Source organism: Panthera onca, chromosome B1 (genome assembly GCF_046562875.1).
Source record: "Panthera onca isolate mPanOnc1 chromosome B1, mPanOnc1 haplotype 2, whole genome shotgun sequence".
Classification (NCBI taxonomy): domain Eukaryota; kingdom Metazoa; phylum Chordata; class Mammalia; order Carnivora; family Felidae; genus Panthera; species Panthera onca.
Genome location: NC_138342.1, coordinates 150518234 through 150524233, shown reverse-complemented (window position 1 = coordinate 150524233; position 6000 = coordinate 150518234). Strand labels below are relative to the sequence as shown.

At 39.5% G+C, this 6000-nt stretch overlaps 1 pseudogene; it reads right to left on the bottom strand.

Annotated features, from left to right (window-relative positions):
- Positions 1-3197: 3197 nt before the first annotated feature.
- Positions 3198-6000, bottom strand: part of LOC132692952 (FACT complex subunit SSRP1-like) — a 34532-nt pseudogene continuing 31729 nt past the window's right edge.

The following is a 6000-nucleotide window of genomic DNA, read 5'->3' as shown; positions in this document are numbered from 1 at the left end:
AAAAGAGAAAAGTACAAAGGAGATTGAGAAGGAATTCTATATGAGGAAGAAAGAAAACAAGAGAACAAGTAAGGGAAAAACATTAAAGAAGAGGGAGGCATGAATTGAGTCAAATACTACTGTCCAGTCTAGATAAGGACAGAGAAATGACAACTTGAGAGCGACCTGGAAATCAGAAGGATGGTTGAGAGTGGTTGTTTTGGTAAAGTAGAAAAGTATTGGAAACAGTGAGTTTTGACATGTCTTCTGAAAAATTTTCAGCCAAGGGGAGAAAAGAAATGAAATGGTAGCTGGCAAGGTAAGTGAGGTAAGAGAAGATTCTTTTAAAAGATGGATGAAATGCCATCATGTTTTTGTGCTGACACAAAATGGTCTAGGAGAAAGGAAAAGTATTAGTGATCTAGGAGAGATGGGGAGAATTACTGGAATGAAACCCTGCAGAAGGCAAGAGGAATGGGATCCAGTGCATATGAGGGGCAATTGGCAAGAGCAAGAGATAGTGAGGAGGGGTCTGAGAGATGCCTACAGATTCCCTTCACACACCATTGACCAGAACTATAGTATGTGACCACATCTAGGTACCGTAAGGAAGATTGAGATTTAATCCTCATTCTCACTGGCTATATGCCCAACTCTCTATTATTATTATTTTTTAATTACTGAGGACGAAACAGATGGAAATTTAAGTGGGGAGCACTAGAATCATCCGATATACTAACATTTTCTCAGCTACTACAGTTTTAAGCATTGGAGAGACTATGGGCATTTTTTAGATTTCTGATATCAATTGATAATTCATTTACACGGAGATGGTTTTAACAGCTTAAGATAAAATAGAGGTGAAGGGAATTAGCACTTATTGAGTGACTTTTAGATGTCAATCCTTTGATAAATTGTCTCATTAAACCTTTAATTATCCCATCAGGCAGGCATTATCATGCTTATTTTATTGATGGATAACCTGAAACTCAGACTGGTTAATAGTTACTTGAAATTATGCAGCTAATAAAGTCAGACATACCCTTAGGCCTATCCAGGAATAAGACTAAACACATTATATCCACAGCCTTTAGATGTATTGGAAATATATATACTTTTAATTCTGAAATAAACCCTGTCCTCCACTAGTGTGAATTAACCTCCCTTTTTTGCTTTCCTGGCATTGCATAGATATCTATGCTATAACATTTATCTCATTAGTTTTTTTTTTTTAATTTTTTTTTTTAACGTTTATTTATTTTTGAGACAGAGACAGAGCATGAACGGGGGAGGGTCAGAGAGAGAGGGAGACACAGAATCCGAAGCAGGCTCCAGGCTCTGAGCTGTCAGCACAGAGCCCGACGCGGGGCTCAAACTCACAAACCGCGAGATCATGACCTGAGCCGAAGTTGGCCGCTCAACCGACTGAGCCACCCAGGCGCCCCTCATTAGTTTTTTAATGTATATTTATTTGTCTGTGCTAATTGTCTTTTCCACGCCTCTCACCCTTCCATAATTGTGTGATGAATTCTTTAGGAACTGAGATTCATCTTGTTCATTTTTGTATCCTAATTTTGATACAGAGGGGCACGGAAATAATGTTGTTGAATAAATGAGTGAATAAGTAGATATACTTTAAACCACATTAAAAGTTTTAATAGGACACAGAATGTGTCCCATTTAGAAAAAGATTGACATATCATGGGGCACCTGGTGGCTTAGACGGTTAAGTGTCTGACTCTTGATTTCGACTTGGAACATGATCTTCTGCTTCAAGAGATAAGCTTCATGTTGGGCTCTGGGCTGACGGCTTAGAGCCTGCTTGGGATTCTCTCTCTCTCCCTCTCTCTCTCTCTCTGACCCACCCCCACTCATGCTCTCTCTCTCTCTCTCAAAATAAATACATAAAAATTGTTTAAGAAAAAAAGGGAAAAAAAAAAGAAAAAGATTAGCATGTCAGACTACATTAAAATTAGGGAATTTCATTCCTCTGAAGACACAAGAAAGTATTACAAAAATTCCCAGGTATTTTCCAAACATCCCTAAAATGTTTTAACTGTTTCACTGTCATAACAGAAATTCATGTTACTTTAAGAATATTTGTGCAGTAATTAAGCCTTAACCCAGACAAAATGTTAAATTAATTGCAAAATGATAGATTCCATTACAAGGATAGCATTTCTTTTGCTGAAAATTCTGCATGAAATTGTTTCCTCAGTCTAAAAAGAATTAATTTATTCCTACTGGGACATCATTACCATTTTAAGTTAATATGCCTTTAATTTTATTAATACTCCCATTTTCGCAATCTCTTCTTTCATTGTTTTTATTTCAGAAGAAGTTAGTTCTTTGTGTAAGAAACATGTTTTAGTTATTTTCTTTGTGATTTGAAATTTAAAGCATTTATTAAAATTATTAGCTATTATGTGACTGTTTGGTAATTTGTGACTATTTATTTCCATTACAAAGTTTAAACTTTGTTGCCTTGAATTTGTGAGTGGAAGAGTCACTTCAGAAATGTAGGCATCTATTTTTTTTTTTTTTAATTTCAACCCATGGATCTTTGACAAAACCAGTTAATTAACAATATTTTCAACTTTTTTGACTTGGAAAAGCGGAACAAAAAGAAAGACTATTTTTTGAATCATGAGATATTTCCCATATGTTATTTTGTTAGTCATCAGACCAGTTTGAATATAGGTACTATATAACTAGATTGTCAAGATGAAAATTTTGAGGCCCAGAATATGTAAGTTTTTTGCCCATAGTCATAAGCTATTAACTTGTGGAGCCTGATTTTAAATCCCTAGATGTATTACCTCAAAGCTCATGAATCTGCTTTTGTCAAGGTCATCATTAACCTCCATTTGCCATTGTCTTTCTCTACCAATCAGTAGTATTTGGCAAAATTGATCACCCTCTCCTTCTCTTTCTTCCCCGAAGTCAGTTCCCTCTATTGAATGTTGATTTTCACAGACCAGAAATACAAAATAAAAGTAGAAATAGGCCCCAGTTAGAAGCGACAGGCCCGACCTCACATGACCCCTGCTATAGCAACTTGACCTGAACAAGAAGCATATATCCTAAAGGTTGGAAATTAGGAGGATTTTGATCCTGCATTACCCTGCCTCTGACCCAAGCTCTCCCAAGTTATAGAGTCATCCCTGAGAAGTAGCAGATAAGACACCTCTCCTGCTTCCCCAAGGAAGGGTATATCATCAGGAGAACTTGTTTGGATGGCACATAACCTGAGGATGACATTTCACACAAGGAGAAACTGGTACTGAAACATGGATGGAGAGACTAAGGTGTGACAGGACAAGTACAAGGAAAGAACATTTCCCTCCTCTCTGCTTATCAGATCCTGTCATGCAATCCTCTGAGCTGGGGAAGTACTGGCTAGTTCCTCTTCTTCAGAGTCCTTTCCTGCTTGTCTTCTTTTTTTTGCTTTTGTTCTTTCCTGAAAAGTTATCTTCACAGGACACAGACTATTTTCTTGAAGGCCTCACTTAGCTGCCTTGAGAATAACTTGGATAATGAGCTCCTAGAAGGTATTGATTTCTTTCCCACATTTAGTTTTCTTTTCTTTTTCTTTGACTTGTCTCTCTTAGAAGACTCACCATGAACCCCTTTATGTTCTTTCATGGTTTTGTCATATTCCCTCTGGTATCCTCAGCCTTGCAATCCCACTTGTCTTTCTTCTCTTCGGACATTCCCCTCCAGGTCTCGTTTGCCTTCTTGGAAAGTTTCATAATACTAATGTTAAGACTGTCTGACTTGATCTTTTCTCACTCAGGATCGAACCACAGCATCTATGCATAAATATGCCTTTTGGGGGGCACTGAGGTCTTTTACCTTCTCCAAAGGCTTCTTGCAACCTTTATGATTCTTGGTCTTTTTGAGGTGTTTCCTCTTCTTCTCACTCCAGGCACAGTCATCCTCATTATTGGAGGAACTGGCAGAGGTCTTGCTGTCAAATCTCTCTGCCATTTCTTCTTCCTCTCCTGAGCTGAATGACTTATTCGTTCCTTCTCTTGAGTCATCTCTACTGTTGATGGCATTCTCTAAGTAGGTATCCTTTTATCAAGTCCAAGTGGGCGTGGTGATCCTCTTCATCGCAGTTAGAGCCCTATTCACTGTAGTTTTGGTTTACCCTCTCTTCCAATATTTCATTTTTGATGTTGAACCTTTTGCATTAACAAAATCAGGTTCCCATGCACCTGCCTCTTGATGCTTCTGAAGGTGCCCTGCTTGGTCTCAATATCAAAGTCAAAGGAGCAAGTGGGGGTGAAGCCACAGGCAAAGTTGACGAAGGAGATCTTGTCAAAGCAGATGTACACGGGTGGCTTATGAACGTAGATAAACCTTGCTCCGGCAGATGCAATAGTCTTGAGCCTGCCTTACAGGAGCAGATGATGCACATGCACTGAGCCCCCGAGAGCCCTTGGAAGTTGCCTGGAAACTTGTGGTTGACCAGTGTTTTCATGACGCGAGTAACATCTCTTGGAGGCATCTTGACATGTTCTTGGTGATCTGCCTGTCAAAGGGCTTCTTCATCTCTTCCTTATTCGTAATAGGAGTCAAGAAAATGTCCTTGTTCTTGGGGAAAAGAAGGGTCAGGAAGTGGCATTAGGTTTGATCCTGCCTGATGGGCAGATTCAGGCTAATCACAAAAAGCCTCTGGTGCTGGTCGTTGTAGAGTAGCGAAAAGAGATTAAGTATCATGGTGTAGGGGATCTTATAGTCAAAGAACTTGCTGTGCAAGTGCAGAAGGTTGGGGTAGATCCAAATGTTCTCACGATCAAGAGAAGTCACACATTGCAGCTTCTGGAAGATGTATCTTCAATGCCTCCAGGATTATGTACATCTTAGCATGTATTGGGCAAAGGCCTCAATCAGGTCCATGTCATCCTCTAGGGTGGGAGACCCACAGAAGTGCACCTCCGTGAGAGAGATTTTGACATCAACATTCTGGTGGAATTCTGGTGTCACCTCATTCTTGCCTGTGGTGCACTGAGACATGTTGCTGAGGAGTATTTCAAAAAGCAGATGGCCACCAATGTCAAAGGAAGGCAGCAGTCCACCAAACTTCACCGTCCCTCAGCTTCTGCCCTTCATAAATAGGACCTTCTCCATTAGTTCGAGGCAACAGTGAGTTTCAAAGAAATCAGAGTTCCCTAAATCCTGATTCTCATATGCCATCATACTTGTAGACGTGGCTGTTCTTTTTGAGTAATTTAAGTCCATGATCCAGAACTACATTGTACTAGATGACCTTCCATTAATGCTCCAGCCTGGATGGTGTCCACTTTGCCTGTCTTGCTATTCTTAAATATCACACCCAGGAGCCTCAACTTTAGCCAATTAGCATTCATAGAGCCTTTCACTTCTGATAGGTACCTTGAACTCCTGACTTTCTGCCACGAGAATAAAGATTTGTCTTACTTGTTCCCCACTGTTTTTTCAAAACAGTACAGAGCCTATTTTGCACTCAGTAAATATTTGTGGAGTAAATGAAAGAATTAAGGAATGTAGGCCTTTCATAGAACAGCTTCATATGGATTGTGTATAGGTTTATGTCCCAGCTATGCCTATATATACGTCAACAATACCTCAGTAATAGCAAATATTGTTTCTATAAATGACTTCAATGTTTACCCTATCATTCACATAAAAAAAAAACAACTAAGGGCTTCCTGTTTCTGGTTCCACATGTAAAGAGCTTGGAAGTTGCCACTCTATCCTAATAACAAGTAAAATGCTGAACAGACAGAAAAATCAACAACTCTTCTAGGATCCAAAGGAGAAATGAGAACACAGGGCCCTCAAGATAGGAGAGACAGACAGGTGAATATAGAAAGTCATAGCTCACAGGAGCAGAGGCTCATGTGTGGAAATTGCCACGTGAACCAGGTATTATTGGAGCCTAACTGTCTTAGAGGGAGGGAAAAACCAAATTCCAGTCGCTCTAGCTTTCCATGTGGAAGAAGGGAATATCCAACTCCAACCCACTCTAGCCAT